Source organism: Oryctolagus cuniculus, chromosome 6 (assembly GCF_964237555.1).
Source record: "Oryctolagus cuniculus chromosome 6, mOryCun1.1, whole genome shotgun sequence".
Taxonomy (NCBI): Eukaryota; Metazoa; Chordata; class Mammalia; order Lagomorpha; family Leporidae; genus Oryctolagus; species Oryctolagus cuniculus.
In genome coordinates this window covers 4,743,256-4,765,903 of record NC_091437.1, presented here as the reverse complement: position 1 = coordinate 4,765,903, position 22,648 = coordinate 4,743,256, and the positions used below count along the sequence as shown (strand labels likewise).

The 22,648-nt window shown below is 50.6% G+C and overlaps 1 protein-coding gene across 2 annotated transcripts in view; it reads right to left on the bottom strand.

Annotated features, from left to right (window-relative positions):
* KCNN2 (potassium calcium-activated channel subfamily N member 2) overlaps window positions 1–22,648 on the bottom strand; it is a 317,533-nt gene extending 294,885 nt beyond the window's left edge. For both annotated transcript variants that reach the window (XM_051834540.2, XM_051834539.2), the window contains exon 1: window positions 22,146–22,648. The gene's annotated coding sequence lies outside the window, so the exon portion shown is untranslated. The remainder of the gene's footprint in view (window positions 1–22,145) is intronic.

The window sequence follows — 22,648 nt, the reverse complement described above, 5'->3', positions numbered from 1 at the left end:
GATGGCTGCCCCTGCCTACACACCCTCAGCCCCAGGAAGCAACCAGACCGTCAGCCCTGAGGAGCCTGGCCCACAGAGGCCCAGGGAAGCAGCTAAGTGGTCCCACTTACCCACGCACAATCCCCCCAGAAAGTAGCCAGACACTGCACAGTCATCACACACCAACAGGCACCTCACCCAGCTCCCAACACACTCCACTGCATCCACTTGGGTCCACAAGGCAGCTCCACATTACCTACAGACACCACTGAAGGTCACACACCCACAGCAGTGAGTGTGGCCCACCTAAGGGTGGGGCATCCCACCTGGCAGTGCAACCCACAACCCCCAAGTCTCTGGAATGCCTGAGCATGAAAAGAGGTAACGTGTGTCAAGCCTTTAGCACAAAGCCTGGCAAATCTGCCTCTCGGCCTACAGTGAGGTTTTCATGGGATAATGCTGAGTGCCAAAACCTCGCTCATGGTCAGCAAATGGCGGCTATTCTTTCTCAGCAGGTTATTTGGGCAAGTTCTGCTTCCTGTCTCCCTGGGATCCACAATGCCCGAGTCTGGGCCCGCCCGGCGACAGCAGGGAGCAGTCAGCGTGGCCAGAGGGAAGAAGCTGCCGCCTCCGTGCCATGAAGCTGGGCACAAGGCTGAGGTCACAGCAGAGAACCCGCTGACAGCCTCAGAGCGAGCAGTTGATGGAGTGCAGAAACGCAGGCATTATAAAAAGCGGCTGGAGCCGCACACCACGATCAGCACGTGACCTCCAGAAACGGCCAGTCAGGCCGCAAAGCCACTGAAGGAAGAGGGTACGCCAGGGGCGCTCTGAACTCTACTTCAAGGAGCAAGACAGCGTAGTGAGCAATAGATCCGGGGAAGATTCCCATCTCAGCACTGTCCAGACTTCACAGACAGAGCCTTCGAAATTCACATGTGGAGCTGCTGTTTCCCAACAAACCTGGCCCAGCTCCAGGTGTTGCAGGCTTTTGGGGAGCAAACTAGTGGATGGGATCCCTCTCTCTTCCTCTCTCCAGTGAAATAAAAATTGAAAATCCCAAAATATAATTAATTAAAACAGCAATTTAAAAAGCTGACATTTTGTACTGAAAAGGCAAACCTGCTATGAAAAACACCTGCGGACCCTCGGGGAGCCTGAGGTGCAGGCTCCTGCAGACACCAGCTGCCAGTGCTTTCAATCCTGAAAGCAAAGTGGACACGACTGAAGGACAAACAGATACATCAGGAGCTGCTGCTAGAGGTCTCCACAGTTCTCCTTCAGTTACTGACGGAGTAAAACACAAAAACGAGTAAAGATGAAGACTTTTTAAAACTATACAAATAAAGAATTTCATAGAAAGAAATTTCAGGAACCTATGATCCAAACAATAGCGTTGATCATTTGTAAACAATAACAGCAAGGTAATTCTCCACTGCACTTGGAACCTGTGCCAGGTCAGAAAACATGTCTCAACAAATTTAAAAAGATTGAAATTTTATAGTGTGTTCCCTCACATGACAGAATTTTACTGGAAATTAATTTCTCAAATCCTGAATTATAGTAAGATTGCAGAATACAAGGTTAAGATACAAAAATCAGTTGCTTTCCTATATGTCAACAATGAGTCCCTGGAACCTAACATTTATAAAAAAACACAATACCATTTATGATAGTGCCCAAAAATAAAACAACTGTATGTCTAAGAAAATATGTATGTGGTCCCTATGGAGAAACCTAGAGAACTCTGGAGAAAGCAATGAAGTATCTAAATTACTGGCTCAAGTGTGAGTTCTTCCCGACCTCTCCCACAGACTCAGTGTAACCCACAGCACAACGTCAGCAAGCTATTGGAGGAAATCAAGAACAGATGCTGAAGTTTCCACAGAAAGGCCAAGGACCCAGAACAGCCAACAGAGCACTGCGGAAGGAGAAGGCCGGAGGAATCGCATACCTGACCTCAGGACTGCTGCAAAGCCATGGTCATCAGACAGCACCACACGACCAATGAGCAGTCACAGACGTCAGTGTGTGGAGCACAAGGACGGGACACGGATGCACACAAGCAGACAGCAGCAAAGCCAAGTCCACGGACAGAGACAGCCTTCTCAACAAATGGTCAAGGATAGCTGGACACTCACGTGCCCACAAATACAAATCTAGACGACTTCATATCTCTCGTAAAAATTAATCCAGAATGGGTCAGAGCCCTAAATTAATCCAGAATGGGTCAGAGCCCTAAATTAATCCAGAATGGGTCAGAGCCCTGAATGTCAAACGAGAAGAAAATAGAAAATTCAGGTGACCTTGGATTTGGTGATGACTTTAGATAAACATCAAAAACATAATCATAATAGGAAAACTGGTAAGTAGTGCTTTATTAAAATGAAAATGTCTGCTCTGTGAATGACACTGCAGAGAGAACTAAAAAGTCCCTGTAGAAAAAAATATTTACAAATCACATACTTGATATAAAGGATCTGAATATGAAGAGAACACTTAAATTTAAAAATGGGCAACAGATCTGGACAAACAGAAAGTCAACATCACTTCATTAGGGAATTCCATGTTAAAACAACAATGAGATACCACTGCATACCTATTAGAAGACTTCGTCATCACCAAATGCTGGTGAGGATGTGGGGCTACAGGAACTCCCATTAATCACTGGTGCCCTCCTCTGTGGAGGACAATTTGGCAGGTTTTCGGCAAAGCTGAACACAGTCTTACTATTACCATCCAGAAAATTTTCTCCTACATATTCACCCAATATATGAAAACATAGGTTCACGTGAAAACCTTCACACAGACGTCACAGAAGTTGTGTTCATGTTGGCCCCAAGGACGCAGCCGCCAGGAAGTTCTTCAACAGGAGAATGGCTAAGCAGCAGGCCGTGGGGCGGCTGTGAGAGAAGTCCCACTTAGCAATGAGCAGAAACGCGCCATCGAGCCACGAAGACATGCAGGAATTTTAAATACAGATCGCTACGTGAAAGAACCAAGTCTGCAAAGAATTAGGACATGGCCAGGCATTTTTCAAAGATGAAACACGAGTGACCAGCAGACGCATCAAAAGACGCCCAGGATCACCAGCTATCAGGGAGACGCGCGTGAAAACCACAGGGAGGTTTTACCTCACCCCAGTTAGAACGGCTATTATCCAAAATTCAAAAAATAATAAATGCTGGCGTGGATGTGGGCGAAAAGGTACCCTAATACACTTCTGGTGGGAATGTAAACTGGTACAGCCACTGTGGAAGAGCCATGTGGAAGTCACTGCAGAGATCCCTCAGAAATCTGCAAACAGGGCTACCACGTGACGAGCCATCCCACTCCTGGGAATTTACCCAGATGAAATGAAACCAGCAGAGGAAAGAGTTATCTGTACCCTCAGGTTTATGGAAGCTAAACCCACAATAGCTAAGAGACAGAATCAATCCAGATGTCCCTCAACTGATGACTGGGTAAAGAAACCGTGGTATGCATATGCTATGGAATACTATTCAGCCATAAAAATTAATGAAATTCTTTCACAACAAAATGAATGCAATTGGAGACCCTATACTTACTGAAATAAGCCAGGCCCCCAGACAAATACTGGGTCTTCTCTTATTTGTGGTAACTAACAGAGAGTACCAAAAAATGCAATGTATATGAGCAAAGCTGACATTCTGAGGTTTGATTATTGTTTACAGTCCTTGCCTGAACCCTTGAGGGACAATGGTTTCTCTGCTTACTACTTGTTGAATTCTTTATTTAGTGGAGGGCTGAGCTTGTTATTAGAAAATAAATTGAAAACATTCATTGCAAAAATTAAAAGAAAAATAACAAAGGAAGGAGGATGGAGGGCCGGGGCATGGGAAAGAGGGAGGGTGGGAAGTACCATCGCGCTCTTAAAGCCGTATCTATGAAATACATGAAATCTGCTCCCCTTTTATAAATAAAAAACTATGAAAAAGAAAATGCTACACTTTCTATGATTTGAATATTCAAAAAAGGCAAAACAACAGAGATGGTAGAACGCTAAGTGGTCATACAGAGTTTGGGCTGGGGCGTGTGTAGTAAACAGGTACAGTACAGGAGAACGGTACAGCATTGAAACTACACTGTGTAGCACGGTGATGGTAGATAATCCCTAATTTAAACTTCATACTTCAGTTAACAGCAGCATTCCCCTATTGGCTCATCTGTTGTTTCAAATGCACCACCCCCACCAGGTCACTAACAGGCAGAGTGTAGGTATATGGCAACTCTGTGTGCTCTGCTCAGCTTTCCATAAACTTAAAACTGGTCTAACACTAAATTTTTTACAAACTCACTTTCAAAAATCAGGTCAAGAAAATGACAAGGAAAAAATCTGAAATGAATTAAAATAAAAACAATTTTAAAACTCCAGAGAGTCAATTAAAAGTGATTAAATTACAAGTTTACAGCTTCCAGTCCTTAAGAAAGAAACAGATGTCTAAAACTAAAATTGTAGATTCTATCTTAAAAAGCTATAAAGGCAACTTAAATAAGTAACTAAAACGGGGATCTAATAAAGATACAAAAAAATCAGTGAAATAAAAAACAAGCAACGCAGACAAAATCAATGAAGCTGAAAGTTGTCTCCTCAAAAGCTAAACTTCGGGATGAGCTGATCGAGAATAAAAAAGCAGACATCATAGCAGATCCTTCAGCATCAAATGGACAACAGGAGACAATACAAGTGATCGCTTGCCAGTTGTTTAGTGAGGCACAACACACATAACAAAGCGTGCCTCCTTAACCACACTTCAGTGTCCCGGTCATCAGGTCTGGGAAGGCACGTGCTGTAGTGTCTTACCCCACTTGGGATTCCTGCCCCCCTATCAAAGTGCCTGATCTGAGCGTCAGCTGCTCCCCTTCCAGTCCAGGTCCCTGCCTACGTGCACCTCGAAGCAAAGTCTCAAGTACTGGCATCCCTCTCACCACACGACAGACCAGGATGGAGTTGTGGGCTCCTGGCTTTTACCTGGCCCAGGCCTGGGTGTTGTGGGCATTTGCAGAGTGAACCAGTGGATGGAAGATCTCTCTCTGGCCTTGAAATGACATGAAAAATAAATAGGCATAAAGTTTCACACCCACCACCACTGTCTCTATAACTCTTTAGCCTGCAAAACTGGAAACTTGACATCCATTAAACAATGATTTCACATTTTCACCTTCACCCAAGCCCTGCTAACCACCGATGTCCTCACTGTGATTGTGACAAATTCCATGTAAATACAATCAGAGGATCTTTTTCTGATTGGCTCATTTCCCTTAGCCTGACATCTTCAAGTTCCACCCATTTGTTCCATCTATCAGAATTCCACTGCCTTTTAAGGCTGGATAATGGCCCATTGCATGTATATGCCATATTTTGCTTATCCACTCATCATTGGTGGATATTCAGGTACTTTCTTTGGGTATTATAAATGAAGGTTTTATAAACATGGTTGTACTATCCGTTTTTCAATTCCACTTTCCATTCTTTGGCATATGTATCCAGAGACAGAATTATTGGATCAAACAATAATTCTATTTTTGATTTGCTGGAAAACTGCCATAGTGTTTTCCATAGCAGCTGTACCATTTACATTCCCACTAGACTGTACAACAGTTCCAACCCCTCCACACCCTTGCCAATTCTAGTTTTCTATTTTGTTTGATTTACATTAGCCATCCTAATCATTGCTTTGATCTCCATTTCACAACTCACAGTGATTTTCAGTATCACTGGCCATTTGAACATGCTCTCTGGTGAAATGCCCAGTCAAGTCCATTGCCCATTTCCAAGTCAGGGTGCTTGTTTTCTTTTTTTTTTTTTTTTTTTTTTTTTTTTTTGACAGGCAGAGTGGACAGTGAGAGAGAGAGACAGAGAGAGAAAGGTCTTCCTTTGCCGTTGGTTCACCCTCCAATGGCCGCCGCTGCAGCCGGCGCACCGCGCTGATCCTGGCAGGAGCCAGGAGCCAGGTGCTTTTCCTGGTCTCCCATGGGGTGCAGGGCCCAAGCACCTGGGCCATCCTCCACTGCACTCCCTGGCCATAGCAGAGAGCTGGCCTGGAAGAGGGGCAACCGGGACAGAATCCGGCGCCCCAACCGGGACTAGAACCCGGTGTGCCGGCGCCGCAAGGTGGAGGATTAGCCTATTGAGCCACGGCGCCGGCTCGGTGCTTGTTTTCTTATTGCTGAGTTTCAGCAGTACTCTCCTAAAAGTTATCAATCTCTTATCAGATACATGATTTGCAAATATCTTCCCTCCTGAGAGTTGTCTTGTTACTCTGTTCATACTATATTTTGATGTACAAACTTTCAAATTTTTCAGGAAATTCAATTTCCCTTTTTGTTGCCTGTGCCTTTGGTATCATACCCAGGCAATCTGCTAAATTCATTGTTGTCGAGTTTTGTCCCATTTTCCTCTAAGGGTTTAATTATGTTGGGTCTCATATTTAGTTGACTGATCCATTTTGGGTTAATTTAAGTAGAGATCCAATTCCATTTTTTTTCATATGGATACCCAATTTTCCTAGCAACCAATGAAAAGACTGTCTTCCCCCTCCCCACCACCAACTGAGTGGCTTGGTGGCCTTGTCAAAAATCACTTAACCAACTCTGAGAGTGTTTATTTCTGGGCTCTCTATTCCACTATTCTGAGTCTGTCTTTTGGCCAGCATCCTATTCTTAGGATTACTATACCTTTGTAATAAATCTTAAAATCAAGATATGAGTCTTTCAGTTTTATATTTTTTAAGATTGTTTTGGTTTAAAGGGGGGGTCTCGAAATTCTATATGAACTTTAGTTTATATGAACTTTAGTTTGAGCTTTTCTATTTTTGTGCCCCCCCCCCCAAATGGGATTTTGGCAGGGATTGTACTGAATGTGTAGACTGCTTTGGGTAGAACTGGCATCTTCACAGTACTAGGTCTTCCAGTCCACGTTCGTGGGACGTGTTTCCATTTATTTACATCTTCAATGCTCTCAGCCATTATTTGTAACTTACATTATATGGTGCTTCCTTCTGGATGCTACTGGAAATGGAGTTGTCTTCTGTAACTTCCTTTCAGACAGTTCACTGGCAGAATACAGGAATGCAACTGGTTCTGTGTGCTGACTTCGTATCCTGCTACTCTACTGAATTTCTTAGTTTGAACAGCTTTTACGTGTGTGGACTCTTGATGGTTTCCTATGTGTACAGTATCACTGTAAACAGAGGTAATCTTCGTTCTTCCCTACCAACATGCATGCTTTTAATTGCCTGACCGCTCTGGCTAGAGCGCCCAATTCCATGTGGAACGGAAGTGGCCAGAGTGGTTTCTTACTTCGCTCCTAAGCACAGGAAAATCCTCAGTCTTGCCACCGAGTGCGATGTTCACAATAGGTTTCTCACTATCGCCACTCACTACGTTGAGTTTTCTACCCTCCCTGTGCAGTGAGTGCTTTATTATCAAAGATTTTGAATGGTCACATGTTGTACTTTATCAACTGAGGAGATATTAGAAACAATTTTGCAGCAATAGATTTGTGAAAATAAAAGGGGCTCCAAAAAGTTCGCTGAAAAATGAGACTTGAAAATACATTTATATTCTATAAACTTTTTGGAGCCATCTTCTAGTCAAAATGAGAAAATTCCTTTAAATACTCAAAACTTAACGAAAAACACAGATATCCTGGACAGCCACGTGTCTATAGAACAAACCAAACACATAAATAAAACACCAGTATCCCCAGGTCAGGAAGGCTTCAGTGCTAAGTCCTATCAAATATATATAGAGGATCTTAAACAAAGTCTCTCAAAAAATAGATGAAGAGGAAAAACTTCTCCAGGCAGTTCCCATGGTAGTAAATACAAGACAGGAACATGCAGCAAGTTCTACTGCCAGCTCAAGGCCGGCCGGCCACGGGCAGGCTGCTCGCTCCATCCAGCTCCCACACGTCTCACCCTGGCGCCTCAGTAGAATCTTCTTGCTTGGATGTTGGCATGTGGAGAGCCAGGACCGCTGTCTGGGTCACATCCTGCCAGGACGGAAGCAGAGACGCCCCAGTGGCTGACCCTCCCCCGTCCCACTCCCCAGCCCTGGCAGGGGAAGTGCCTCCACTGGAGGGCCACCCTGCAGCCTCCGAGATGCCTGATGGGTCAGCCCTGAGTTAGGCACACACGGGACATCCATCCTCCTGGAATTCTGTGTCCTACGGCGTCACAGGCTAGCCTGAAAAGAAGGACAACTCTTTCCAACGGCCCTGGACACGTGCTATCATTCCTTCTATCTTAGCGTGGAGGAAGTAGAGACAGACGGGGTAAACTGCGGAAGTTCACGGAGGCAGCTGGAAAACCGACATGTGAGCTGAGGTTCGTCTTACCCAAAGCTCAAGCTGTTTTCACTCTGCTGCCCTGCTTCATTAAGAAACAGCTCAACTTGGCCGGCGCCGCGGCTCACTAGGCTAATCCTCCGCCTTGCGGCGCCAGCACACCAGGTTCTAGTCCCAGTCGGGGCGCCGGATTCTGTCCCAGTTGCCCCTCTTCCAGGCCAGCTCTCTGCTGTGGCCCAGGAGTGCAGTGGAGGATGGCCCAAGTGCTTGGGCCCTGCACCCCATGGGAGACCAGGAGAAGCACCTGGCTCCTGCCATTGGATCAGCGTGGTGCGCCGGCCGCAGCGGCCATTGGAGGGTGAACCAACGGCAAAGGAAGACCTTTCTCTCTCTCTCTCTCTCTCTCACTGTCCACTCTGCCTGTCAAAAAAATTTTAAAAAAAGAAAGAAACAGCTCAACTCGGATCCTGATGATATTTTATATTTCATCAGTAAAATAACTGATTCATATTTTATCCTAAGAGCTGCATTATAGTCACAGCTTGCCTATGTAAGTTTTTGAACGACTGATTTTAAAGTCTTTATCAGAATACATTTAAAATTCTAGATTTTCTGAATTTCAAAAAACCTCAAAACTCTTTGCCCATCACTTGATGAGTGGAAATAACTTCATTCTCAGTAGGGTGAGTTGCTGATGTCTCCCAGAGACATGTTGACCAACAGGGACTGTTTGGGGCTAGGTTTACTGAGCCTGGGCAACGCAGACAGGATGTACACACTTGGGCTATAAAAATCAAGTCTTGCCAGCGCCGCGGCTCACTAGGCTAATCCTCGCCTGCAGTGCCAGCACCCCGGGTTCTAGTCCCAGTCGGGGAGCCGGATTCTGTCCCAGTTGCCCCTCTTCCTGTCCAGCTCTCTGCTGTGGCCCGGGAGGGCAGTGGAGGATGGCCCAGGTCCTTGGGCCCTACACCTGCATGGAAGACCAGGAGAAGCACCTGGCTCCTGGCTTCGGATCAGCGTGGTGCACCGGTCGTGGCGGCCATTGCGGGGTGAACCAACGGAAAAGGAAGACCTTTCTCTCTGTCCCTCTCTCACTGTCCACTCTGCCTGTCAAAAAAAAAAAAATCAAGTCTTAACTCAGATCTGCACACTGCAAAGGAACTCCAGCTGACGGTGCGGCGTCAGGTCACAAGACTGACAGGCGTGTTAAAAAAAAAAAAAAAAAGACACATTCTTTCTGGTGAAGGAGCCATAATAACAACCCCCAGTAAATGCCCCCTCCCCGTGCACAAGGTGTCAGCAGGTGCTCCACAGGCAGAGGTAATGGGGTGTGATGGGTCAAGTCCCATACTTGATATGGAGCTGGCAAGACAGCCTCGCTTCCTGCCGCTGGCCGCTTCCTCTACACGCCTCTGCCTGAGCAGTAACGAAAGCAAAGCGGTCTCCAGGTCGTCCTCCAAGCCTCCGAATACTCTCCAGGCTCTTCTGGTGGGACCTCCATGCATCCCCGCTGCTCAGCCGGCACCAACAGCACAACCACCGTCTCCCCCAGGGAACCCCACCTGCAGCATCCTACGCCTCACTGTCCCCATCAGGGCTCTGGGCACACGGAGGCCGTCTGCGTGGTCCCCCCCTCTCTCCGTGATGACAGAAGACAGGCACTGAACACAGATCACATCCACGAGTCAATGTCTACAGACAAGAAAGCCAGCTCCGCCCTGTGTGTCTCCACGACGGGAGGAGGCAGCCCCCATTCTCGGCTTCCAATCAAGGCCACGGCTTTGTGGGTCACATGTGTTTTGTATGTGAATTTACCTTAAATCAGTGATTCTCAATTTGGGTTTCCTAATGGAAAGCAACACCCTCAAGAGACTTTTCCATTATTTTTAAATCCCCTTTAATCACGTTTTAATACCCATCAGAAGCTCGGAACTGGAAGGGCCTGGCTGCCCTGCTTCTCCACGCTGCATCTGCTCGTGGGGCAGAGCTGTACTTGGCCACTGCTTTCCTCAGCTGGCATCGTTCGGCCAGTAACAGATGAAAGAACACGCCCATGAAGAAAAGCTCAGGACTAGCTTTTCAGATGTACCTGAGACATGCATCTAACTTCACAACGTCTGACTGGTCAAGGGACCTGTGCCCTTCCCTGAGCCTCTGTCCCAGGACACTGCCCCCAGCTGGACCAGGAAACTTCTGCAGTTCTTCCAGCCTGCTTAGCCCCACCTCCAAGTGACCGCCTGCGCACCGGAGCGCCCCAGCAAGGGAAGAGCCCGCGCCTCTGCAGAACAGTCCCACGAGCCTCACTCAGGAGTTCCTGTCCCGACCGCTCTGCAGTTCCCCAGGCCTGCAAAGGAGAGGCAGTGCACAAAGCACACAGCGGGGCAGCTGCAGGGGGTGGCTCAGCCAAGGCTGCCCACTGCCTGAGGGAGCCTGCGGACCAGAGAGAAGGACCCCAGCCCGCATCACTGGGGCCACACCCTGCGTGCCCTTCTGCCCCTCCAGGAACGTGGGGCCCGATGGTATAGGATCCCAGGTAGCAGCTGTGGCGTAAGTGGAATAAGCCCTGGATGTGCCGTGAGGATCCGTGAGCCTGAACAGTGACACAGGCTCTCTGCAAGGACCTCTTCTGGAAGAGGGTTGGAACCAAGGACCTCTCGGCTCCTGCAGGTTTCAGCACACAACTGCTCTTTCCGTGTTAGTGTCCCCCCGCCCCCCCCACACACACACACCTCTGCCTGGGCCCTATGTGCAACGCAAGTCCCCAGTGCCGGCATCTCTGCTGATGCCAGGAAGTCTCCTGGCCACCCGCCCCTGAGCTGCCCTGTGATATCCACAGACCCCCAAGTCAACGTAGCAGAGGGATCAGCGACTAGGAGCTGCCCACACAGAGGTCTCCGATACATACCACATGCCCTGCACATGGGTCTCACATGACATACCACACTGCACACACAAGCTCTCACATGACACACCACACACTGCACACACAACTCTCACATGACACACCACACACTGCACATACAAAGCTCTCACATGACACACCACACACTGCACACACAAGCTCTCACATGACACACCACACACTGCACATACAAAGCTCTCACATGACACACCACACACTGCACATACAAAGCTCTCACGTGACACACCACACACTGCACATACAAAGCTCTCACATGACACACCACACACTGCACAAAGCTCTCACATGACACACCACACACTGCACACACAACTCTCACATGACACACCACACTGCACATACAAAGCTCTCACATGACATACCACACACTGCACATACAAAGCTCTCGCGTGACATACCACACACTGCACATACAAAGCTCTCGCGTGACACACCACACACTGCACATACAAAGGTCTCACGTGACATACCACACACTGCACATACAAAGCTCTCGCGTGACACACCACACACTGCACAAAGCTCTCACGTGACACACCACACACTGCACACACAACTCTCATGGACACACCACACACTGCACAAAGCTCTCACATGACACACCACACACTGCACATACAAAGCTCTCACGTGACACACACACTGCACACACAAAGCTCTCACATGACACACCACACACTGCACAAAGCTCTCACATGACACACCACACACTGCACACACAACTCTCACATGACACACCACACTGCACATACAAAGCTCTCACATGACATACCACACACTGCACATACAAAGCTCTCGCGTGACATACCACACACTGCACATACAAAGCTCTCGCGTGACACACCACACACTGCACATACAAAGGTCTCACGTGACATACCACACACTGCACATACAAAGCTCTCGCGTGACACACCACACACTGCACACACAACTCTCATGGACACACCACACACTGCACAAAGCTCTCACATGACACACCACACACTGCACATACAAAGCTCTCACGTGACACACACACTGCACACACAAAGCTCTCACATGACACACCACACACTGCACATACAAAGCTCTCACATGACACACCACACACTGCACACACAAAGCTCTCACATGACACACCACACACTGCACACACAAAGCTCTCACGTGACATACCACACACTGCACAAAGCTCTCACATGACACGTAACAAGCTCTGCACACACACAGGTCATGGGTCACACTTATCTTCTAACTCCAGCTTCCCCTGAACGTTTTCTCTTGTCCCCGCTTTTTCTGAGCCCTCCTCATGGATCAGATTTATCCGACTGACCTTGCTCGTGGTCTGTTTGAGGGGAGAAGACGCACTGCTCCGTCAGCACCGGCAGCTACGTTGCTCGTGTGCCCCACCGTGAAATAGTAAACTGAGTTTCTCTGCACTCGGCTGGTGTGAGCGTATCCCCTGAACTTGTGTCCATTCTCCGACAGGCATCCGAGCGGTCAAAGCCAGAGCCCCTGAGCCAGGAAGCAGTGATCCCCTTCCCACTGCAGTGTGGACCCACTCACCGCCTGCCAGCCTGTTCCACTGTTCTCATACAACGTCTTGAACCTCCCTTGGGGAACCACGCTCAGTTTCCTCTCAAATCTGAAAGCAGCCACCTGCGCCAGGCCTGTCCCTGCACACACAACCTTTGGATTTAGGTCAAAGCAGAAGTAACCCACGAGGTCAAGCTTAGATCTGTTGGGATGTACCACAGAGCCACAAGAGAAAAACATGTCTGAGAATAAAGCCGAAAGAACAACAGAGCCACCAGGAACAAGCACACTCAGAGACTGTATGGCCTGACTACCTGAACCCTGGACACAGCTAGTCCCACCTGTGGCCTCCGCGCTACGTGAGCCAGCTAGCTCCCTTCACGCCTGAGCCACTGGCAATCAGCTCTGACTGGCGAGAACGACTCCAGTCAAGCCAACCTTCTGCTCCTCCAGAGAGGACGCTTTCCAACCCAAGCGCAACACCCAGGCCCAGGGATCTGCTACTCGCTCAGGAGGAGGGAGCGGGAACATGCTGGACGCCAGCCATGTGCCTCCTCCAGCTGAGAGTGAGGTGAACCCAGCAACCACGGCTGGAAAACGCTGACACACAAGCACGCCAAGACCAGGCGCCGGCTGCCACTCGGGGAGGGAACAGGAAACACGAGAGGTCGTGGACATCTTTTAGTCGTGCCCTGCATGGTTCTTTGCAGGTTTACTAATGAGAACATGTGTACAAACATCCACAGTGTATAAAAGTGCCCCACACAGCCAGAAAAACTGACAAGCAGGTATCGTCAGGATCAGTCACTTCAGCTGTTAAATAAAAGGGGCGGTCGTCCAGTCCACAGGGAAAAAACAACACCGCAAAATCATTCAGACTTCACTCGTGACAAAATCCTGTCTGCTTGCCTTTTCCAAATCAGCTAAGCAATCTTCCCGCTCACACAAGAGACAATTAAACAGGATAAAAATGTCAACTGTAGATTCCTGAGTTACTGATGCAAACAGCCTTTTCCCAGGAAAAAAAAAGGCACTAACCAAGGAACTTTCCATTGCTGAATATATATTTTTTGTTATTCTTTTATATTATGACTTCTGCAGGCGGGTTGGGACTGGGTTGCAAAGCAGAAGTTACAAAAGCCATTGCTAGGCCCAGCGCTGTGGTATAGTGGGTTAAGCCGCCATCTGCAGTGTGGGTATCCCATATGGGCGCTGGTTCAAATCCCGGCTGCTCCACTTCCGATCACAGCGGAGGATGGCCCACGCGTTTGGGTCCCTGCACTGATGCAGGAAACCTGGATAAAGCTCCTGGCTCCTGGCTTCGGCCTTGCCCAGCCCTGGCTATTGTGGCCTTTGGGGGAGTGAACCGGCAGATGGAAGATCTCGCTCTGTCTCCTCCTCTAATTCTGATTTTCAAATAAATAATTTTTTTTACAAAAAGCCACTGCTGCTTAAGAATCAGCCAGCTTCCTGAAATAACATAGCATCATGTTTACACTCAAAACCATCTTCCTGTTGCAAAAGACAGACTTGCCTAAGAGAAGAGTTAAGGGCTCATCAAAGAGGATGGGTGTTTCAGAGTGACAGCTCACTGGGGCCTTGCTTCTCTGAGGGCTAGAAAGCCAGCACGCGCAATACCAGAACAAACCCGGCCTGCCAACCAGTAAACAAGAACCAAGCCCTGAGGGCAGGGGCTCAAAGCAGAGGTGCGGCACTGCTTTCCCTTTCCCAAGTGCTCAGGCAGTGTTGATTGCGGCCATCGTGGGTCATGGGAAGGTAAGAGACCGGTCAAGACTACACTGCGTCTATGATGGAACTCGGTCTGAGTATACGGCTCAGAACAACACAGGAACCCACACTGAGGACCCCTCCACCTAAAAATGGTGCTTGGACTCGCCAAAGCAGAACAGGGCAGGCATGCTGCTGGTGTGTGTTTTGGTAAATGACAATAAGTAACCAGATAAGTGAACATTCAGAAGTCAAGCACCTTGTGAGTCCGCAGCTCAGTCTCTCGCTCCTTTGTCTCCCTCGGTCACCACCTCAGCCACACGCAGGTGTCCCTTCACGTCCGGATGTGGCCAAAACAATACAGTGGGCGGCACCATGCCTGGATACCTGAGCTGTCCCCAGAGAGTCAGGAATACGGAGTCAGCCTCCCACGGGTTTCATCAAGGAGAAACAGAGGAAGAGCAGGCTGGGAGGGAAGCTCTTTCTGGCTCCTACAAACCACCCCAAGATACGCTTCCTCCTTGCAACCTTCTGCAAAAGTCCCAAATGCCACGTCGCAGGCTTGTGGAGTGGCGCCGCGTGCCTCGTCTCCACATGCCGTCGGCAGCGGGTGACACCAGGCACAGCAGTGCGTGGCGTCACATCACATCTTAGGCTGCCTCAGTGTTACGCTCCAGGCTGCTCGGCCCTAATAAACCGACAGCACCCCAAGCACTGCCTTCGGCTCTGCTCTCTAGAGGTCCAGGGAAGGGCTCCGCTGAGCCTGCTGTGCCCTAGCCCGCCGCTGCTAGTGAGTGCAGTAACACACCTAGCGGTACTGTTTGCCCTGGCACTGCGCAACAATATGGGGTAGATTATACTGCACACTTTGAGCTGGGCATGACAAAGCAGTCCTCACTTACCCGGGGTCATTCAAACCATACCCCTTATATTGTTTCTAGTAAGTGCAAAGAACCCACTTGCGCTTCTGCCGTCCATGGTTCGGTAAGAAATTGCACCCCCACTGCACAATGCCAGTGACCACGGGCGCTTCCGGCACAGCGCTGCTCCTGGTGGCTGCGGCTGGAATCCTTGGCTCGGACAAGGTCAGCCCCTCTTCCAGGCCAGCTCTCTGCTGTGGCCCGGGAGGGCAGTGGAGGATGGCCCAAGTCCCTCAGTGCAGTGAGGGGCTCTATCCCAAATTAGTTCCCTAAGACTTTAGCTGTCTTGAGGAAAAGTACTTTTTAAGGACTCACCTGCTGGTATTCAATGGATGCTAACAACTACAGGGTCACCTCACCAGTGCGTGGCACACATGCTCCAGGCAGAACACTTGCAAAAGGAAGCCCAAAGCTCGTCTTCACACTCAGGGAACTCGGACTTTTCACTCACTCAGACCGGCCTCTGGCACAGGCAGCAATGCTAAAAGTCAGATTTCTTCCCATCAATGAACACATGACTCAAACCTTTCAAAACTCACCTTTGCTAAATCATGGTTCTTCTTTCTCGTGTTTCACAAGCCGTGTATTTGAAGTTCAAGGAAATGAGGAGTTAACCAACCCCACAACGCAAGACAGCAGTCACCATGGTGAAGGCTAAAGCTTTGAAAATGGAGGCTGCCGGTGTAGACCCCTGATGGCGCCACAGGTCTGCGGGAGCCAGCTAAGCTCCCCAACCTAACACCATGCACAGCAAAATACCTGTAATGATAAGACCTCCAACAAGCACAAGAATGCAGAAACGGACCTGAAAAATTCACATTGTAGCAAGGAACGCATTTCCCTTGGCATACTCACATGACAAGTAGGAGAGGATTCGGCAAGTTCATAGACGGGGCAGGTGGTAAAGACACCCACGCCTCCTGCCCTGTCGCAGGGCCTAGTCCAAGCCCTGGCTCTGCTTCTGATCCAGCGTCCTGCCAATGTGCACCTGTGGGGTAGCAGGTAATGGCTCAGGTACTTGGGTCCCTGCCACCCATGTAGGAGACCAGATTGAATTCAGGGCTCTTGGCTTTGGACTGGCCCAGCGCCTGCTATTGCCAGCATTTGGGGAATAAACCAATGGACTGAAGATCGATCTCTCTCCCCCTCCCCTTTACATTTCAAATAAATTTTTATAAATCTTAAAGAACAAAGACTGACTTTAAACCAAGTTCACAGAAAATGAAATTAAAATGTTTAGTGTAAAAGTTTTGGAATTCATTCATAGTTTCTTTGTATCACACACATTTTCCATGAACTTTCTGAAGGTCCCTCATAAGTCTGTGGTATTTACCTCCCCATACTAAATTTTAAGATATGAACCCATGTTCCGCATGTCAGTAACCACAAGCAGATTTTGATCATGGCCTTCTCTGCATCCGAAGCCTTGTAAGCATTGCCTAAGAGTGAGGACAGCTCTGAGAAAGTGCAAGACGGATATTCCATCTTGAAGATGAGACTCCATCTTTTCTCCTGGTCTGGAGAACACCCAGTGGGCGGGACGGGATTCGTAGACAAAGCCATTCTACGTGCTTCTGCGCTTCCTCCGCTGGCCCCGCTGCCTGCAGACCCACGATCCACCCAACCGCTGAGAAGATCCCTCTTCTGGTGGAACCAGCAGTATCCTAATGGGGCTCTGACACCCGGCTCACATCAGGACGGGGGCCAGAGACACAGCCCTCGGAGAGGGAGGGGTTGTCACCGTGAGTCTACACGCACAGCCAAAGCCCAAGCTGGCCGTGGCTATCGCATGTAAGGGGTGAGCTCCGATTCAGAAGCGAGTCACACCTGCCTAAGGGACAGACCCCTGACTGGAACAATGTGTAATGGGACTGGAAGGACACATCACGGTGATCCCTGCAGGAGACGCCTTTGCCTCCTTGACAGGCACTTGCTCCCTGGAGTCAATTTCATTTATAAAAGGGAGCTGTCATCTATAGCTCACAGGGCTGCTGTGAAAATCAAATGAAATAGTTCCAAATGAACATGACTCCTAAGCTGCAGTGTGCAGACCCCAGGTACAGCACCACGACTACATTCACATCACTCTTCCCAGTAGTGGAGGGGAGGGCTTGGGGTTGGGCCACACCGGAAGTGACCCTGTGAACAGTCTGCAGTCACTTTGCCAGCCAGACTGTTTCCCTTGAAAGCAGAGCCTGTGCCACAGTCGCCGTGCCAGCCCCCCAGCTCCACAGCAAGGCGTTCTATCACGGTCGATGGCACGTTGAATGGAGGCATTTTGCACCCTCACTATTATCCAGACTCCCAGCCAGCCGGGAATCATGTGCAGTGCAATACTGTGTGACGCGATGTGAGAAACAGAACAGCACAGGCCTGTGTGCCCAGGAATGCGCTCCATCTGCCAGAGCTGGCTCCTCCCGCCGCCAGGTGCCGACTCCCAGGAGAAGCAGCCCCACTCTCAGAATCAGAAGCGTTCCTTGAAGCTGGCCAATGGAGATGGCACTGGCAATTAGATGCTCTGAGAAATTAAAAGGGCTAAAGCTCACAGGGCCCTTCTGATATGCCATTGACACCACTATTCGGGAGGTTTTATTTAGCCACACGTCACAGTGGAGAAACTGAGTCTCTGTGAGATAAGGGGCCGCTCCATACTGTCTATGGTAGAGCCAGAGCGGAACTGCAAGCCTAACACACTCACACCCTACATTCTCAGTGGTCTGAGGAAACAGGGGCCTTGTGCCTTTGTCATCCGTGAGAACAGGGTGGTCTCATGCGGTCCACTGACAACCAAAGGAAAAAGAAAAATCCTTCCTTCTCCCTCCCTCTCCCAGTCTCTGCCCACAGACCACGTGCCAGGCACAGTGCTGGGTGCTTGGAAATGCCCCAGGGTGAAGGAGACAAAGTGCCATTGGAGGAGAGGAGAGGGAGGAGTCGAGAGCTGGGGACTGCTGTGAGAGGGCAGAGGCTAGGACACCAGGAGTCCCAGGAGTGAGGGGAGACGGCGGCATTGGGGAGCGTCGGCCCCTCGGTCCCAGCACCGGGAGGGGATGGCAAAGGCCATGAAAATGCACACACAAGCCACGTGCTGCCTACCAGGCCTGGAAGGGTGATCGGTGGGTTGTGGGTATGCAAAGGCCTGGGCCGCCATTCAGTAAATGTGATGTCACAGAGGTCCCGTGAGGCTAGGACAACGTCGCAGCCAGTCCCAAGCTAATTACGTGGTGTCTTTCACGACTGCCTGTGATACCCTGGCTTTGGGGTGAAGCTCATGGCTCCATTCATACCGACATCCTTGAACCTCTTCGTGCACCCCCTCAGCCCTGTCTTCTCTTGTGGACTTCGCTGTCTCCTGCCGCGGCCTTGGCTGAGTTCCTGTGCAGGCTCCCGGCTCTCTCCTCCTCCTTACTGGACCTCAAAACTCTCCTGGGCCCACGTCCTCACTGGTGAGTCCCTGCTGCTTCTGGCTGCCCTGAATAGTTCCCGGGACTCAGCTGTGACCCCTGGCTCACGCCCTCCTAATCGCCTGGCCTCGCCCCGCCATCAGATTTGACCCAGCCTTCGGATGCTTCCCCCACCTCCCCTGGCTCACGTGTCCTTCTTACCTACTCAACCAATATTCATGGATAACCATGCTCCTCTGTGCTTTGCTAGGGAGGAAAGACACAGACATCTCTGCCCTAAAGGAATTCACAAGGACGGTGACAATGACCCAAGTACAGGAACTGGGCTGTGACTCCGCCCCCGAAACCTCCGAGTGTCAGACTCTTGTCCAGCCCCCTCCCTGACATTCACAGTGCCTACGAGCATTGCAAATTAGGATATTCAAAATGTGACTTTCTTCCCAAAACATGAACCTTCCCTGGCTCTTCCTTCTCCACACACAGCACAATACCCTCACAGATGAAATCGCCAGGCGTCACACGGCTCACAGCCCCCTTACTACCCCCCTGTCTGTTCATCAGAAGTCTTGTCCAGCCCATCAGGAAAACGCGTCCTGTGTCCAGGCACTTGCCCTCACGCCCATTCTCGCCACCCCCACCACCATGGGGCTCCTGAGGCCTACAGAGCCCACCCTGCTCTTTGAACACTGCCCTGCCTCCAGGCTGCACAGCCACACCCGGACGTGGGCTGGCAAGAAGAGTAAGCACAGGACTTCAGAGGCCTGACCCCCAGGCTGGGCACACCCTGTGTAGCCAAGAACCTGCAGGACAATGGCAGTCTTTCCCCACCTGCTCCCCTCTGCTGCTCAGGGGCCTCCGACTGCCCCGACACACACGCGCACACACACACACACACACCCCCGAGTCTGTTCCCCACATAGCTTCCAGCACAGTCTTTTAAAATCTTAACCCCATCATGAGGCCTCTCAGCTCAAAACCCTTCCATTCTTGACCTCACCCTACAGCTCTACGGGATCCAGGCTCACCCTCACTCTAGCTACTGTGTCTCTCCCAAAAAATATCAAGCCACAGTGCCCACCTTCTGCCCACAGGACACAGCACTGGGCTCAGCTTAGCAACTGGCTCGTCACTTCCTCTGACCGTTAGTCCACACGTGGCCTGCTATGTTGATTATTTACAACAGTGTAATAAGCACACCTGGGACCTAGCATCGACTTGACCCTAACTAACCCTGTGGTCTCCACTCCTCATGCATGAAAAATGTAACCACAAGTCCCATGCTCATCACCCTCTGGCTTTCCTATTTAGCTAATATTATACAAATACATGATATATATTCCTAAATAGCTGGACTTTTTAATTTTTGTTGTTTCACATTCTCATGGCATATGCAATCTTTTAGACCTAACTTTTCACCTAATATCATAATGCTAAGGTCCAATCCATTCATTTTTGACTGCTATATGATATTCCTCTATGTGGCAATACTGCACCATCCCATCTACTCCCTAGGGGTAGGCACTAGCAGTCCTTCAAGGTTTTCATTGGTGGGAACCAGGCTTATGCATCTTCATATACACAGAAGGTACCTCAAAAAGTCCATGGAAATGGCATTAAGAGATAAGTCTCTATTAAGAGATAAGTCTATTTTGGTGCAAAAAGTTTCGAAGCCCATGCATACTTTATTCATAACATGCATTTTCATCAATTCTTTAATAAGGTTTATTTCATTTATCTGAAAGGCAGAGTTACAGAGAGAGGAGGGGAGTGACAGAGAGAGAGACAGAGAGACTGAGGGAGAGAGGGATATCTTCCATCCACTAGTTCACTCACCAAATGGCCACCACAGCAAGGGCTGGGCCAGGCCAAAGCCAGGAGTCTCTTCCTGGTCTCCCACATGGGCCATCTTTCACTGCTTTCCCAGGTGCATTAGCAGGGAGCTGGATTGGAAGTGGAGCAGCTAGGACTTGAACTGGTGCCCATATGAGATGGCAGGGTCACAGGTGACAGCTGTACCTGCTACACCAGACAGCCAGCCCCAATTTTCATGAACTTTTCGGATGCAAGGATATCAATTTCTTTGCACCAAAATAGACTTATCTTTTAATCTCATTTTCCATGAATTTTCTGAAGTACCCTCAGGTCTCCTGTTGAAAATGCGCAGGATTTTCTCACAGGTAGAATCCTGGAAGTGAGAACTGCTGACTCCCAGGTTTACACATGCTCCAATTAGGACAGAACGCCCACCAGCTCACCAAAGCCACTGTCACCCGTCCTGCCACCACCAGCCCCACTGTCACCCGTCCTGCCACCACCAGCCCCACTGTCACCCATCCTACCACCACCAGCCCCACTGTCACCCGTCCTACCACCACCAGCCTTCCCTCCACAACCTTTGCAACTACCTGATACTGTCCAACGTTTTACTGTGGAGTCAACCAAATGGGCATTAGAGAGTTCACCGCGGGCTTGACTTGCAGCAGGTTGACTGGCCACTTGTATTTCTTCTCCTCGGCCTCAGAGCCCACCAGGACAGATGTCCTGCCCGCTCCCCTTATGAGGATGAAACTGTCCAGCCGTTACGCTGTTCTCTTTTCTCAATGGGCCCTATCATGTATCACCACCCAAAAGGATCTGCTTCCTCGGCCACCGTCCCCTAGCCAGTGCCCAAAACAGGGCCCAGACCACGGTGGACAGGTCAGCAGCAGCGACAGGGATGCTAATGGACCAGGTGCTATGTTTTAAAGTCGGGTGCCCTGATCACGAACAAATTACTCAAATCACCTGCTCCTAGGCGGCCCCACCTGTAAAACAGACCATGGGGTAGCTACACTGGTTAAGTGACTTAATGCTTGCAAGATCCCCGAACAACACCCATGGTCTAGCAGGTGCTCGATAACTGTCAGCGATCTGTACTCCAGGCCTTGGGGGCATGAGGAATCAAGCCAGCCTGCACCTAGGGGCCTCCTGCTCCCGCCCCGGTCTGTCTGCTGGCCTGGAGAACCCAGTGGAAAATCCTCAGGCAGAACAGGGCCTGGACACTGGGGCCTGGACGCTGGGGCCTGGCGGGGTCAACAGGAGACTGGGGGGGGGGGGTCGCCTGAGAGCAAAGGAAGTTAGGAAAGGCAGGCGGGGAGGGGTGGCCGAGAGGAGAAATAAAAACAGGTTGGATGAGGCAGGAGAGAGGGAATGGAAGGTGGCCCAGGCGGAGGGAAGGCGAGGACCGGCCGCGGCGTGGGCAGAGCCCCAGCCACGGGGGCATTTTCCTCCTGGAGGCGGCGGGGCGGGGGCGGGGGCGGGGCGCCCAGGGCAAACTTCCCCGCGCGATGGCAGCCCCGTCAATGTCACCTCGGGCGCCAGCTTACCTTGCTCCACTCGCGGGCGTCCTTGCCTCCAGCCTGGAGATGCGGCCTTGTTGCAGCGCGCGGGAGCGGGGGCCGCGAATTCCCGCAGCTTTACCGGGAGACCCAGCCGAAGCCCTGGCCCGCACCAGCCGCCCCTCGGGAGCCAGTGTCGGCGACAGCGCGTGGCCGCCAAAGCGCCGCGCGCCTCATCCTCCCGGGGAGCCCGGGGCGCGGGGCGCGGCCGGCCGGGTCCACCCCGGGGGAACCCCGCTCCCGCCTGGTCGTCCCCGCCGCGGCACCCACGGAAACCAAGCACAGGGCGCCCGCTGGAGCTGGGAACTCCCTCCTGCCTGCCCGGGCGCGGGGCCGGCGGCAGCGAGGCGGGCGGCGGGGGCCGGGACGCTCCGGGTGTTGGCGACCTTGAGGCTACCAAGGGGTGTGCGCGCGCGCCCACGCGCGCGCACCCACGCGTGCCCGCGCGCTTGCACACTCAGACACGCACACGTGCACACGCGCCCGGGCCC